Genomic DNA, 17,137 nt, shown 5'->3' on the forward strand with positions numbered 1-17,137 from the left:
CCGGTGTATAGTTAAAGCTGCTGTTTCGTGGCGTATAGATAGACTTGCCATGTTAAAGTATGGCCGTCGTTCCCGCGTCGAATTTTGAATTTTTTTTTTCGCGTAAGTCGTCCGTGAATAGGAAAGGACGTAACTCACGTCTACGTTCAAAAAATGACGTCGGTGCGACGTCATTTTGCGCAAAGCACGGCGGGAAATTTCAAAACGGAGCATGCGCAGTAAGTTCGGCGCGGGAACTCTCCTAATTTAAATGATCCACGCCCCCTACCCGGATCATTTGAATTAGGCGCCGGAGGGATTTACGCTACGCTACTGCAACTTTACTGGGAAGTGCTTTGTCAATCAAGCACTTGCCCGTAAAACTTGCGGCGGTGTAGCGTAAATGCGATACGTTACGCTGCCGTAAATGTACCTGAATCTGGCCCTAAGTTTTTTCTGCCTCCAAGCTCCAATCAAAAAAACTAAATCTAAACGTTAAACTCAAAATATGCCCGTTTAACGTCCTAATGTGCATGGACACATAGGATCACATTGAGCTGCTTCTACAGGCAGAACATAAAACTCGACCATTTTTTCCGTCAGAATAAACGCTGACAGGTTTTTACGACGGAATTCCGCTCAAGCTGTCTTGCATACACACGGTCACACCAAATTCCGACCGTCAAAAACGCGGTGACGTACAACACTACGACGAGCCTAGAAAAATTAAGTTCAATGCTTCCAAGCATGCGTCGAATTGTTTCCGAGCATGCATGTTTTTTTCTCTGTCGGAATTCCATACAGACGAACGGAATTTTCGATGGAATTTTTTTTCTGTCAGGAAAAAGAGAACATGTTCTCTTTCTAAGTCTGTCAGGAATTTCCGACGGATAAAGTCAAATGGGGCATACAGACGGTCGGAATATCCAATGAAAACATTCCATCTGACTTGATAAGTATGCATGTTAATAAACTGCATCAACACATATGATACACACGGAAGTTATCATTACATAATCTGCAAAGATAAACTCTAACTTTACAGTCATGCAAAACACTTATGTTCCTTCCAGCATGCAAATGTATATATTAGTGTAGGAACTGGAAATCTGCAAACAGTAAATACCAGGCTGCGAACCTCAATGCACTTGTATGACATTCTGAAAACAATGGAGCTGTGTTCTGTTTGTAGAGGGAAGGTTTGTCTTTCCTGGGTGGCTGCCTATTTTTTCAGAGTACAGAGAATGTTGATATTTGGCCACACCTGTCTCCTCCCAACATTCTCCCTATGTTCACATACTGCGCTCTGGCCACCGTGCTCTGATAATTGCTCACAAGAAACCACACTAGCACATGAGAAATCAATGATACTGTGACTTAAGTGTTTTATTGACGCCTGAGCTGTACAAACATGTAATACTGTAAGAATCCTTCTTCCCATTTTATTTTATTATAAGATTAATACAAACATGGTAATCTTTAGTCATACAGAAGTCATGTTGTACAGTCCATATATTAAATTATGCATGACTCTGCAGACTAAATAACTCTCTGTTTGGGGACAGGGATGCCACCTGTCTGGTATTTCACCAACATGGCTAGTAAAAGTTTCATTCTAATCAAATTACAGGAATTTTCTACATTACCCAAAATGTATCCATCCTTCCTGATACGCTTCTTAGTTAAACAATAGGAATGTCATTTCAAACAAAACTCCGCTTTTCTGCTGTAAGAAATCATAAAATAGACACCAACAATCTGATTAAATTTCCTCTGCATAGTGGTGGACAGGCAGCCTGAACTGACGGATATTATGGCTGTTATATCAGCATGTTTGCTAGGTACAGGTAAATAAGTCCTCCCAGACCTGCAATAAATCATTTAGTACATAGGCGTAACTAGAGCTATCAGGGCCCTGGTGCAAGAAGTTATAATGGGCCCCCCTATCTCAAGCCAAGCCCCCCCCATGGTGGTGGACCGCCAGGGCCCGGTCACAAGTGCGACCATGGTGACCCTGGTAGTTCTGCCACTGGTGTCAGTATTTAATTTTTTTGTTAATTTTTATTAATTAATTTATTGTTTTTTACAATTTTTAGGAGCCCCATGGGAGGCTTTGGTGAAATATCAGGGGTCTAAACAGACCTCTGATGTTTCACCTGTGCTACAGAGAAAGGAGATTGAGGACACAATTGAGCCCTCAATCTCTATCTCTGCAGCCTCAGCTGGTCAGGGATAGCTCTGTACAGAGCTTTCCAATTATTCATAAACGGAAGCATAGTAAACACAGTTGATATGCCTCAGTTATGAATGAACAGAGTCAGTCATCGGTACAAATCACTGACTCTATTCATCAAGACAAGGAAGACACATTTACTGTCCCCTTCCCCATTCTCTATCCTGACAGATTCCCTGCAGCAGCCAGAGGGACAGGGAAGGTGGGAACCTAACAGCACTGTAGGGAATGAGGGGGGCTGGGGGAGTACACAGGAGCCTGGGGCAGTGGGGGGTGGATAGAAGAGGTGGCAGGGCATCTGCTGAAAGGCTGCAGGAGGAACATTTAGTAAATCAGTTCCTCCATATGCTGCCCCACCTATCCAGGTGTACAGGAGGCTACACGAGCCCCCTGGAGCATGGGACCAGGTTGCAATTACAATCCCTTGTGACCCCTGTATGTATGCCCCTGGATGAGTGGCAGTGCTGGGGGGGATGGGATAATCGGCAGTGCTGGGGGGTTGGATTAGTGACAGTGATGTGGGGGCAGATAAGATGAGTGACAGTCCAGGGGAAATGGGATCAGTGACAGTGGTGGGGGGATGGGATGAGTGGCAGTGCTGGGGAGATGAATTGAGTTAGCAGTGCTAGTGGGGGAAATGGGTTAGTGGCAGTGCTGGGGGGTGTGATTAGTGGCAGTGCTGGAGGGTTGATGAGATCAGTGGCAGTGGTGCTGGGGGGAAATGGGAAGAGTGGCAGTGCCTGGGGGATTGGATGAGTGGCAGTCCTGGGGGGTGGATGGCATCAGTGGCAGCGGTGATAGTGGGGATTGGGTTTGATGGCAGTGCTGGGATCAGTTTTACTTACTTGTTGTCAGTGTCCTCTCAGTGCCCCCTGGCAATGCTTGTTGTCTTTCAGCTCCCTTCGCTCCATATGTCTCCACTGACACCTATTAGGAGATGGGGTCTTTTCACACAATGGCTGCGACTTCCTCCAGCTCCTTCCCCTTTACTTTACTGGGTCAGCTGACTTGGTTTCTGCTCCCCGATGGCATGACCCATCATGTGCTTACAGCTGAAAATTGAATGGGTGGACCCAGGCGGAGAGACTGTGTGGGCAGTCCGCTGTTCTGGGCAGTGATTGTCATGACCTGAGCGTAACTAGAGGAGAAATCAGCGGATCCCATGCCCACAGTGGCGGAACACCAGGGCCCAATCTAAAGTGCAACGCTTGCGTCCCCCTTTAGTTCTGGCACTGATTTAATAGTACATTTAATGGCTTTAGAGTAAGGAGATCTGGTGTGGAATAGTTGGTAGAGAAGTTCTAGATAATCACAGGTCCCTAGTGTATAGTGTTTCTTATTACTGCTGCATTTAGCAGGGATGGTGCAAGGATTTTTGACACCCCCCTGGCTCCACCCCTGACCCCTCCCCCTTTTTCCTGCCCATGTATACCCCACTTTTTTAATGAAGGGCCTAAATGCAGCCCACCAGTGCCCATCCAATGCAGCCTCACCAGCACCCATCAAATGCAGCCTCACCAGCGACCCATCCAATGCAACCTCACCAGTGCCCATAAAATACAGCCTCACCAGCGCTGATCAAATGTAGCCTCACCAGCACCTATCAAACACAGCCTACCAGTGCCCATCAATGAATGTTTGCTTGCTTCCATTCATTCGGGAGTCGGAACACAGTACTCCGCCACCACTGTGCCTCTGACACTAAGTGTGAACAGTGTGGACACTGCCTGCTGATGCTGAGACTTAGTTGCTTGCTGCAGAGAAAAGAGAGTAGGAACACCAGTGGCCGGGCGCCCTAGGCAGCAGGGCGCCCTAGGCAACTGCCTAGTTTACCTAGTGGCAGCACCGGCCCTGGCATTTAGTCACCAGTGGTACTGGGCCTATTTATAAAGAACATAAAAACAGTCCCAAAACTTTGCAGCGAGCTCATTCCTGCACTCCAAATAGAGTATCTGTGAGGGGTCGCAGTGTTGTGGCACCAGCACCAGTGCCTAAGGCCCAATTTTTCTGCCCCTGTTTAACAGGGGCGTGTAATTACAATTTTTGATACAATACTTTGCAGCAGGCTCATTCCTGCGCTCCAACTAGAGTGTCTGTGAGGGGTTGCAGTGTTGTGGCACCAGCACCACCACCAACAAAGGCCCAATTTTTCAGCCCCTGTTTAACAGGGGCATGTAATTACAATTCTTGATCTAATATTTTGTGTTTGAAAGTAGGGGCCTGCCGTATATACTCTGCAGAAATTTGGGCCCTAGGTGTTGCCACAACACTGTAAGCCCTCACAGTTAGTCTTGGTGGGCGCTGGAACGCCCTGCTGTGTGAACTATTATATCAAGAATTGTAATTACATGCCATTGTTGAACAGTGGTAGAAAAATTGGGCCTTTGTTGCTGGCGCTGGTGCCACAACTCTGTAAGCCCTCAGTTACTCTTGGTGGGCACAGGAATGGGCCCTGCTGTGAAATATTACAGCAAGAATTGTAATTACATGCCCCTGTGGAACAGGGGCAGACAAATTGGGCCTTTGTTGGTGGTGGTGGTGGTAGTGCTGGTGCTACAACTCTGTAAGCCCTCACAGTTAGTCTTGGTGGGCGCTGGAACGCCCTTCTGTGTGAACTATTATATCAAGAATTGTAATTACATGCCATTGTTGAACAGTGGTAGAAAAATTGGGCCTTTGGTGCCACAACTCTGTAAGCCCTCACAGTTACTCTTCGTGGGCACAGGAATGGGCCCTGCTGTGAAATATTAGGTCAAGAATTGTAATTACATGACCCTGTTGAACAGGGGCTTAAAAATTTGGCCTTTGTTGGTGGTGGTGCTGGTGCCACAACACTGCAACCCCTCACAGACACTCTAGTTGTAGCGCAGGAATGAGCCCGCTGCAAAGTATTGCATCAAAAAATGTAGTTACACGCCCCTGTTAAACAGGGGCAGAAAAAATGGGCCTTAGGCACTGGTGCTGGTGCCACAACACTGCAACCCCTCACAGATACTCTAGTTGGAGCGCAGGAATGAGCCCGCTGCAAAGTATTGCATCAAAAATTGTAATTCCACGCCCCTGTTAAACAGGGGCAGAAAAATTGGGCCTTAGGCACTGGTGCCACAACACTGCAACACCTCACAGATACTCTATTTGGAGCGCAGGAAAGAGCTCGCTGCAAAGTATTGCATCAAAAATTGTAATTACACGCCCCTGTTAAACAGGGGCAGAAAAATTGGGCCTTAGGCACTGGTGCCACAACACTGCAACCCCTCACAGAGACTCTATTTGGAGCCCAGGAATGAGCCCGCTGCAAAGTATTGCATCAAAAATTGTAATTACAAACCCCTGTTAAACAGGGGCAGAAAAATTGGGCCTTAGGCACTGGTGCTGGTGCCACAACACTGCAACCCCTCACAGATACTCTAGTTGGAGCGCAGGAATGAGCCCGCTGCAAAGTATTGCATCAAAAATTGAAATTACACACCCATGTTAAACAGGGGCAGAAAAATTGGGCCTTAGGCATTGGTGCTGGTGCCACAACACTGCAACCCCTCACAGATACTCTAGTTGGAGCGCAGGAATGAGCCCGCTGCAAAGTATTGCATCAAAAATTTTAATTACACGCCCATGTTAAACAGGGGCAGAAAAATTGGGCCTTAGCCACTGGTGGCGGTGCCCAGAACCAAAAATGTTCTTACAAGCTATCAGCATGATCATTGAGGAGGAAAAGGATAGTCACTCAGCATAACAATATAGTCACTCAGCATCAGCATAGGCAGTCTTGAAGGGATCTGACATTGGTGATCCAAGCCTGATTCATTTTTATGAAGGTCAGTCGATCGACCGAGTCGGTGGAGAGGCGCACCCTGTGATCGGTTACAAAGCCTCCAGCAGCACTGAATGTGCGTTCTGAAAGAACGCTGGATGCAGGACAAGCCAGTAGCTCAATTGCGTACTGTGCAAGCTCTGATCCATCCTCAAGACCCAGTAAGCCAGAGGATTTTCGATGGGAAAGGTGTCCAAGTCTGATCTTGCCCCTAGGTATTCCCGTACCATGTAAATCAGACGCTGGCGATGGTTTCTGGAACCAGTCATACCTTGGGGCTGCGGACTAAAAAATTGTCTGAACGCATCGGTCAGACGGCCACCTTCTCCACCGCTCCTTCTGTGACTGACTGAAGCCTCAGCAACACGTTGTCCAGGACCAGGATTTTGTAACCCCCCAGTCTCTGGGAACGCGTTGCACAGACCTTTCTGCAAGGCCTCCCGAAGATGTTTCATCTTCTGCTCCCTCTGCGCCGGCAAGATAAGGTCCGCAACCTTATTCTTGTAACATGGATCAAGGAGAGTTGCCAGCCAGTAATGATCTCTCTCCTTGATAGCACGAATACGAGGATCCTTCCGCAGGCTTTGCAGGATCAGGGAGGCCATATAACATAGGTTTGCTGAGGCATTCGGTGCAGAGTCCTCTGGGTCACTGAGGACGACATGATCCGCAGCCACCTCATGCCAGCCACGTACAAGTCCATGGGTTCCTTGGGACTGTAATTGATCCTTTGAAGACTGCTGCTGATGCTGAGTGCTAGGCTCCGCCTCCATGCTGACACAATCCTCCTTCTTGTCCTTCTCCTGTGTGATAGGCGGGCAAGCAGGAACACTGTCTGGATAAAGGGGGTCTTGAGAGGTAAGGAAGTCCTCCTCTTCCTCCCTCAAGGGCCCTGTCCATTATTCCATGCAGCGTGTGCTCCAACATGTGAATAAGAGGGACAGTCTCACTGATGCATGTACTGTCACTGCTCACCATCCTCGTGGCCTCCTCAAATGGTGACAGGACAGTGCATGCATCCCTGATCAAGGTCCTGATCCCTCAAAAACAAGCTCCTCTGACCCAGTTCTGCTGCCATATTGGCACAGATACTCATTGATGGCCCTCTGCTGCGTGGGCAGCTGCTGCAGCATGGCCAACGTAGAGTTCCACTTGGTGGGCATGTCACAGATTAGGCGGTTCTTGGGCAGGTTGTATTCCCTTTGGAGGTCTGCCAGCTGAGCACTGGCATTATATGACCGTCGAAAATGAACACAGACTTTCCTGGCCTGCTTCAGGACATCCTGTAAGCCCGGGTACCTGCCCAAGAACCGCTGCACCACCAAATTAAGGACATGAGCAAAACAGGGCACATGGGTCAGTTGTCCCTGTCGCAGGGCGGAGAGGAGGTTGGTGCTATTGTCGCAAACCACCATTCCTGGCTTAAGCTGGCGTGTCGTCAACCACCTCTGAGCCTGCCCCTGCAGAGCTGACAGAACCTCTGGCCCAGTGTGGCTCCTGTCCCCCAAGCACACCAGCTCAAGCACCGCATGGCATCTCTTTGCTTGCGTACCTGCGTAGCCCCTTGAACACCTACGGAGCACCGCTGGTTCCGAGGACACATCAGCACAGGAAGAGGCCACAGAGGAAGAAGAAGAGGAGGGGGTGGAGGAGAGAGGTGTGTCACAACCAGTAGTAGCATTTTGGAGGCGTGGTGATGGAACAACCTCCAACACTATTGTACCTTGTCCTGCGTCCTTCCCAGCTGCCAGCAGAGTCACCCAATGCGCCGTTAAAAATAGGTAACCTCCCTGTCCATGCCTGCTGGACCATGAGTTAGCGGTAATATGCAATATGGACATTGCCTTCCAAATGGCGGTAGAGAGCCGCAATCGCCTTCCGTGAGAAAAAGTGGCGTTTGGGAACTTCTCATTGAGGTACCGCACATTCCACAAACTCACGGAAGGGGGCAGAATCTACAAACTGAAAAGGCAGCAGTTGAAGTGCTAGCAATTTAGCTAAGCTAGCATTCAACCGCTGGGCATGTGGATGGCTGGGAGAGAACTTCTTTTGGCGCTGCAGCATCTGGGGCAGGGAAATTTGCCTGGTACAATCTGCCATCGGTGTACCGATAGTAGATTGCCCACATGTACTAGGCTGTGACACACCTTCAGTCCTATCAGTGCAGGCTTCAGAGAGGACTGAGGGTATAGTGGGTTGGAGATCCCAGCTGATGAGGGGCAAGGGGAGGTCCGCTTTGTTCTTTGGTGTGGGTCTTTGAGGTACGCTTGCCAACGAACTGCATGGCAGGTCGACATATGTCTGGTCAAGCATGTGGTGCCCAAGCGAGTGATGTTTTGGCCACGCGAGATACGCTTGAGACATCTGATGCACTCGTCTCAAAAAAGGCCCACACCAAATAACTTTTGGAATAACGCTGAGACACAGCAGCGCCCTGCACATGTGTAGCTCTGCGTTGTGATGCAGTCGGTGTGCTGCCCTTAAGCTGGCCCCTGGAGGGCATCCTGCCTCGTTGGAGATGTGCCTGTGCCTCCTCCTCCTCCTCCTTCTCTCTCCTATCAGGCACCCATATAGAGTCAGTGACCTCATCATCCCCTCCCTCCTCATCACTGTAGAAAACCTGGCAGTATGCTGCAGCTGGGGGAACATGACTGCCAGATTGCTGTCCTTCTTGGGCACCCCCTCTCTCTGGGCTCACGTAACTGCCTTCCTCTAGCTGTGTACCATCATCGGAGCCTTTAAAATGCTGCGCATCCTCATGCAGCATCTACCCAACACTGTGGTCAAACAGTTCGGGGGACTCCTCAGGAGGACATGGTGGGGCTAGGGAATGAGTGACTGATGCCATTGAGCAGAGGGAAGAGGACGCCTTGGCAGCTGCTTTGCCAGACAAAGTACCCTGAGCCTGGGTGAGAGAGGATGTGGAGGATGAGGACGGCTTGGTCATCCACTCTACCAAGTCTTCGGCATGTTGCGGCTCAACACGGGCAGCTGCCGAAAACAAGGACAAGCATGTCCAACGGCCACTTGCTGATGAGGATGCACCGTGTCCACGACCAGCACTGTTGCCTCCAGACGCAGAGCCTGCTTGCCCTCGTGACTCTCTGCCTCTCCTTGTTGTCCTTCCAGACATACTAATGGCCTGCAGAGGACAAAGGCAGTACATACACCTCGTAGCTTTAGGTGCAAACTGCAGAGAACACGGGCAGTACACACCAAGTAGCTTTAGGTGCAAACTACAGAGGACAAAGGCTGTACACACACCACGTAGCTTTATGGTGCACACTGCAGAGGACACAGGCAAAACACTACGTGAGAATACAGCAGCTAGCACAATCACCTGCCTGCCAGTAAATTAGGAAGAGCTGATCTAGCTAAACTATACAGTGTATAAATATATGTACAACACCTGGGATGCATATATAGGGCCAGATTCAGATAGAATTGCCTATCTTTAGGCGGGCGTAGCGTATCTCAGATACACTACGCCGCCGTAACTTAGTGAGGCAGGTACCGTATTCACAACAAACTTGCGTCCTAAGTTGCGGCGGCGTAGTGTAAATGGTCCGGCGTAAGCCCGCCTAATTCAAATTGTCCAGGCAGTGGGCGTGTTGTATTATAATGAGCCTTGACCCCACGTAATTGACGCTCCTAACGAACGGCGCATGCGCCGTCCGTGAACGTATCCCAGTGCGCATGCTCGAAATCACGTCGCAAATAGTCAATGCTTTCGACGTGAACGTAACTTACGCACAGCCCTATTAGCGTACGACTTATGCAAACGACGTAAACGACGGAAAAATCGACGCTGTCCCGACGTCAATACTTAACATTGGCTATGCCTCCTATAGCAGGGGTAACTTTACGCCGAAAAAAGCCTTACGTAAACGACGCATATCAATGCGCCGGGTGCACGTACGTTTCTGAATCGGCGCATCTAGCTCATTTGCATATTCTACGCGTAAATCTACGGAAGCGCCCCTAGCGGCCAGCGTAAATATGCAACTAAGATACGACGGCGTAAGAGACTTACGCTGGTCGTATCTTAGCCAAGATACGACGCCTCACACTCAGAGTTACAACAGCGTATCTAGAGATACGCCGTCGTAACTCCTTTCTGAATCTGGCCCATATCCTCTACACACTGTAACTTTAACTGACTGGCCTGCCTGCTTTATCTACCTAGAAAAAATGACACTCTCTCTCTGTCTCTCTGTCTCTAACCACCGCCGCAACACACTACACAAGGCCGACCTGCAGGCAGCCTTTTATAGTGTGGGGCGTGTACTAAACCCCCTGAGCCATAATTGGCCAAAGCCACTCTGGCTTTGGCCAACTATGGCTCTCCACTTTTTGCGCGCTGTGATTGGCCAAGCATGTGGGTCATAGTGCATGCTTGGCCAATCATCAGCCAGCAATGCACTGCGATGCCGCAGTGAATTATGGGCCGTGACACGCCACTCGAATTTGGAGCAAACGGCCTGTAACGTTCGTAATTCGACGAACGGGCGAACATACGATGTTCGAGTTGAACATGGGTTCGATTAGAACACGAAGCTCATCCCTAGTGTCTATGAGTGTGTGGTGTGTGTGTATGAGGTTGTATGGGTCTATACTGTAAGTGAGTGAGTGGGAGAATGTCTGTGTGTCTTTCTGTATGTGTTGCACTGCCAAATAATAAATAATTTCTACCCACCATAAATTCAATAAAATGCATAATATAACTACCACCATAAACCATAAATAAATATAAAGTACAAAATTCATATGAAGTGAAGTGTAATGTTTCATCCAGTATTGCACTTGGTTGTTCTTTCATTTATGAATTTTCATGAAGTTCTTAGATCACCTTTTTATCTTTTTACTTTACCATCACTTATTTATGGATTTATTTATTACACTTCACTTTATATGAATTTTGTACTTTATATTTATTTATGGTTTATGGTGGTAGTTATATTATGTATATTATTGAATTTATGGTGGGTAGAAATAATATATTGTTTGGCAGCACAACACATTTGTTTTGGTGGTATGCTTTGTATTATTGTGTGTTGATACAGTGAGTACTGCTGTCATTTGTTGATATAATTTTTATATAATTTTTTGTGATTTCTGTTATTGACACTTTAGCGCAGGATATTTTCTCTTCTGTTTTGTATACTTTCCATTTCCTTAATTGATAAAAATAAACCATTATCACTTCTATTTCAAAAATCATTCTTAATTTACAGTATTTTTCACACCTACCTAAAACTTTTGCACAGTAATCTATTTTTATTTTTCTAACCGTAATAGAAAGTATAGTACATACGGAAACAGAAGTATAAAAAGAGAAGAAATAGTTTGATCCATAAAATCTATAAGATGGGAATCGTGGTTAGAGAATAAAGTTAGAGGGCAGAGTATATCATAATAAACCAATTCAAATATTTATATATCTCTATTCTTTCATTGATCGTTGGCTGAAACCCAACAAATTAAGTTCAAAATACTAACAATAACTTATAAAGCCATCCACAACTTGGCACTCAGCTACATCACCAACCTAGTCTCAAAATACCAACCAAATTGCTCTCTTTATTCCTCCCAAGACCTTCTGTTCTCTAGTTCCCTTGTCACCTCTTTCTATGCTCACCTCAAGGACTTCTCCTGAGCTCCTACTATCCTTTGGAGTTCCCTACCCCAATCTGTCTGACTATCTCCTACTCGATCCACTTTTAGGTGATCCCTGAAAACGTTCCTCTTCAGAGAAGCCTATTCTTCCTCCACCTAACAACTGTACTCTTATTTTCTCCATCAGCTCATCACCCACAGTTACTATATTTTGTATTACTTGACCCTCCCTTATAGATAGTAAGCTCTAATGAGCAGGGCCCTCTGATTCTTCCTGTACTGAATTGAATTGTATTGTAACTGTGCTGTCTGCCCTCACATTGTAAAGCGCTGCACAAACTGTTGGCGCTATATAAATCCTGTATAACAATAATAATAATAAAAGTATTCTACAAATGTACAGCATGAAACACAAGTCTCAAACAAAGGTAGTGTAACACGTATATAACCAATGAAACTGGTATAAAGTACACTATATTACCGAAAGTATTGGGACACCTCCGGCGGAGGCTCTTTACCACATGATCAGCCGTGTCCAATCATGGCTGATCACAATGTAAACAGGAAGAGCCGTTGATCGTCTCTTCCTCACTCGCGTCTGACAGACGCAAGTAGAGGAGAGCCAATCGGCGGCTCTCCTGACAGGGGGGGTTCGCAGCCCCCCCCCTCGGATGCCCACACTGGACCACCAGGATGCCGCCCAGGACCACCAGGGAAGCACTCAACATGTGGATGGCCAGGTAAGTCCCCATGACCATCGACATGTACAAATGTATAAATAACATATGCCAATCAGTGCCCAAAAATGGGCACTGACTGGCACCATCACGGCACAACAAAATTTGTGATGCCCAGCAATGCCACCCACCAGTGTCATCAGTGCCACCCACCAGTGTGCATCAGTGCCACCTATCAGTGCTCATCCATGCCCATCTGTGCCCATCAGTGCCCACCTATCAGTGCCCGTCCATGCCACCTATCAGTGCCACCCATAAGTACCCATCAGTGCCAGCTATGAGTGCCCATCAGTGCCAGCTATGAGTGCCCATCAGTGCCGCCTATAAATGCCCATCAGTGCTGCCTATGAGTGCCCATCAGTGCTGCCTATGAGTGCCCATCAATGCCGCATTCCAGTGCCGCCTATCAGTGCCCATCATCAGTGCCCATCAGTGACGCCTTATCGGTGCCAGTCAGTGACGCCTTATCAGTGCCCGTCAGTGACGCCTTATCAGTGCCCGTCATTGAATAAGAAAAGGTACTTATTTACAAAATAAATTAACAAAAACAAAGAAAAACTTTGTTTTTTTTCAAAATGTTCTCTCTTTTTTTTATTTGTTGCGCAAAAAATAAAAATCGCAAAGGTGATCAAATTACACCAAAAGAAAGCTCTATTTGTGGGAACAAAATGATAAAAAAACAGTTTGGGTACAGTGTAGCATGACCGCGCAATTGTCATTCAAATTGCGACAGCGCTGAAAGCTGAAAATTGGCTTGGGCAGGAAGGTGTATAAGTGCCTGGTATGGAAATGGATAAAGGTTGTGTGCGGCGTGTAAAGGCAGGTGTCCCAACACTTTTGGTAATATAGTGTACATTGATTAGGGCATTGACAAAAGAAAATACAAAGAAGAAACAAAGAGAGAAGAAGGAGGCAAGAAAAATTAGTAGTAAAGGAAGTAGGAGAAGTAGGAAATTAGCAAAAGAAGGTGGAGTTCAGTAAGAGAGTGCCGATTAAGCCAAAATGTACACACGTAGTGTTCTTAGCCTATTCTTAAGGGCATCCAAAGAGGAATATAGAATCCAAATAGTGAGAAGAACTTTTCTGCAGTCTTGTTCTTCTGCTAGATGTTCTTCCATTTACATAATTTTGTTACTGAATGAACCCATTTTAAAAAAGAAGGTTAAAGAGAAGATCTCCCCAGTGCTGACTTGCCAACAGAAAATGTCAGAGGAGACAAGATATTGTCTACGCAATGATCCAGGTAGGATGGACGGATGGGCATCTTCAGGGGAAGGAGATAGTTACTCGCCATAGATTTTGTTGTATACATCAAAAACATCCTTAACTACACCTTTTATTAAAATCAGGGTTAACTAAAATTTTAACTACAAATGTTAGGGTTAAAAAAAATAACAGTTATCTACACATTTTGCATAAGAATCATGCTTCTGATACAGAGCGTGTTTTGATAATGTGGCATTATAAATAATAAGGCAGCCCTTATGTTATTCTTTTTTTTTCATTACCACTTGCTTACTGGGCACTTAAACCCCCCTCCTGCCCAGGCCAATTTTCAGCTTTCAGCGCTGTCACACTGAATGACAATTGCGCGGTCATGCTACAATGTACCCAAATTTAATTTTTACCATTTTTTCACACAAATATAGCTTTCTTTTGGTGGTATTTAATCACTACTGGGGTTTTTATTTTTTGCTAAACAAACAAAAAAGATGGAAAATTTTGAAAATAATTTAGCAAACAGGTAATTTTTCTCCTTCATTGATATGTGCTGATGAGGCTGCACTGATGGGCACTGATAGGCTGCACTGATGGGCACTGATAGGCAAAGATAAGGCAGCACTGATGGCCACTGATAAAACGGCACTGGTGGGCCCTAATGGGTGGCACTGATGGGCACTAATAGGTGTTACTGATAGGTACCACTGATAGATGGCACTGATGGGCACTGGTAGGTGGTACTGATGGGCAGCGCTGTTGATGAGGCACTGGTGACATTGATAGGTGGCACTGTGGCCACTGATACGTGGCACTGCTGGCACTGGTAGATGGTGCTGGTGGGCACTGGTAAGCTGTACTACTTGGCACTTGCAGGTGGCACAGGTGGGCACAGATGTGGCAGATCGGGATCGATGCTCTCCTTGATAGGGACCGATGTGTTTCTGACAGCCACCGGTGATTACATCACATGATCAGCTGTCATTGGCTGACAGCTGTCATTGGCTGACAGCTCGCTGATCACAGAGCGTGCCGCACATGCCCTCCCGGTAAAGTAGGTCCACGCTGTAGTCGACATTCAGCTATAGTGTGGATCTGAAGGGGTTAAACCAGCGGGTTGAATGAAAAAAAATTACCCAATTGCACCATCTAAACACTTGATGTGGATGGGGGAACTGTGAAAGGGTGCAGGAATTGCATCACATAGGTGTGAACACCCATGTGATCCGATTCCAGTGCAGAGAAAAAAATGGGTCCTGCACCATTTTGGTGCGAATGCGATTTCGGCCATAAAATTTGTATGGTTGAAATCGCATCGCACAGACATCGCATCTGATCTTCATAGCAATACAGTGCGAATCACATGCAATGTCTGCCATCGCACTAGTCCTTAAAGTGATCTCACAGTTCTGTCCTGAAAAGCCCGGGAAATTAGTTGAGCTGAGATGCCATTTCACCTTTGAATGAGTATTCATGAAGACAATGGTATTAGGCATGTCAAGTGGATAGGTGCATGAAAAATTGTGTATCAAGCTGAAACTATTTAATGTTTTGTTCTAAATGTTTTACAGTGGGGATCGAAAGTTTGGGCACCCCAGGTAAACATTTGTATTAATGTGCATAACGAAGCCAAGGAAAGATGGAAACATCTCCAAAAGGCATCAAATTACAGATTAGACATTCTTATAATATGTAAACAAAAAAAGGTAGATTTAATTTCTATGATATACACTTTCAAAATTACAGAAAACAAAAAAATGGCAGCTGCAAAAGTTTGGGCACCCTGCAGAGTTAATATCTTGTACTGCCCCCTTTGACAAGTATCACAGCTTGTAAACGCTTTTTGTAGCCAGCCAAGAGTCCTTCAATTCTTGTTTGAGGTATCCTTGCCCATTCTTCCTTACAAAAGTCTTCCAGTTTTTTGAGATTTCTGGTCTGTCTGTCACGCACTGCTCTTTTAGGCCTGAATCACACTAGTGCTGTGCGAATTTCAGCTCTCTTATCTCTGCAGAGAGATAAGAGAAGTGTTCTGCAGATTAGCAACGTTTTAGATGCGAATTTGGAGACCTGGGAGAAGTTCCAGGTGAGAGGAGAGTGGGGGAGAAGTGTATTGAGCTGAATGAGAGAAATTCCTGAAGAGAACAGAACACATCTGCGAATTAGATGTGTACCCATAGAAGATAATGGGACTGAATTCGCACCTGAGCCGCACCGCAAGACATAAAAACCGCACACGGTTTGGAGGCAATGCGCAGTGCGGATGCATCGCACATATGTGAACCAGCCTCATTGAAAACAATGTATTTTGAAATGTCCTGCGAATTAGATGCGGTTTAAGCCGCACTCAATTCGCTTAGGTGTGAACCTGGCCTTAAGGTCTATCCATAGATTTTCAATTATGTTGAGGTCAGGAGATTGTGAAGGCCATGGCAAAACCTTCAGTTTACTCCTCTTGATGTAATCCCCCGTGGATTTTGAGGTGTGTTTAGGATCATTATCCATTTGTAGAAGCCATCCTCTCTTTAACTTTAGCTTTTTCACAGATGGCATCAAGTTACCATCCAAAATTTGCTGAAATTTTATTGAATCCATTTTTCCTTCTACTTGTGAAATGTTCCCTGTGCCACTGGCTGCAATACAACCCCAAAGCATGATTGATCCACCCCATGCTTAACTGTTGGACAGAGGTTCTTTTAATTAAATGATGTGCCCTTTCTTCTCCAAACGTACCTTTGCTCATTCCGGCCAAAAAGTTCTATTTTAACCTCATCGGTCCACAGAACTTGTTTCCAAAATGCATCAGGCTTGTCTATATGTTCATTTGCAAAGTTCAAACACTGATTTTTGTGGGGAGGATGTAGAAGAGGTTTTCTTCTGATGACTCTTCCATAAAGACCATATTTGTACAAGTATCTCTTTATAGTGGAATAGTGTACCACAACTCCAGTGTCTGCCAGATCTTTCTGGAGGGATCGTGCAGTCAAACGTGGGTTTTGAATTGCTTTTCTCACAATCCTGTGAGCTGTTCTGTCTGATATTTTTCTTGGTCTTCCAGATCTTGCTTTAACTTCCACTGTTCCTGATGACTGCCATTTCATAATTACATTCCGAACAGAGGATATTGACATCTGAAAACGCTTTGCTATCTTCTTATAGCCTTCTCCAGCTTTGTGAGCGTCAACTATTTTCAGCATCAGTTTTCTAGACAACTGCTTAGAAGAACCCATGGTGCTGATTGTTGGGGCAAGGTCAGATGAGTCTGGGCATTTAAAACCTTTGAGATTGACATCACCTGGTCTTCCCAGACGATGATTGAGAACAATCCATGACACTGGCAGGTCTCAGCTTTGCAAAGGGGGCAATGCATGCTATAAATTCTGCAGGGTGCCCAAACTTTTGCAGACGCCATTTTTTTGTTTTCTGTCATTTTGAAAGTGTAAATGATGGAAATGAAATCTAACTTTTTTTGACATATTATAAGAATGTCTTATTTGTAATTTGATGCCTTTTGGAGATTTTTCCATCTTTCCTTGGCTTTGTTAT

The sequence above is a fragment of the Rana temporaria genome, chromosome 5, assembly GCF_905171775.1.
Source record: "Rana temporaria chromosome 5, aRanTem1.1, whole genome shotgun sequence".
Classification (NCBI taxonomy): Eukaryota; Metazoa; Chordata; class Amphibia; order Anura; family Ranidae; genus Rana; species Rana temporaria.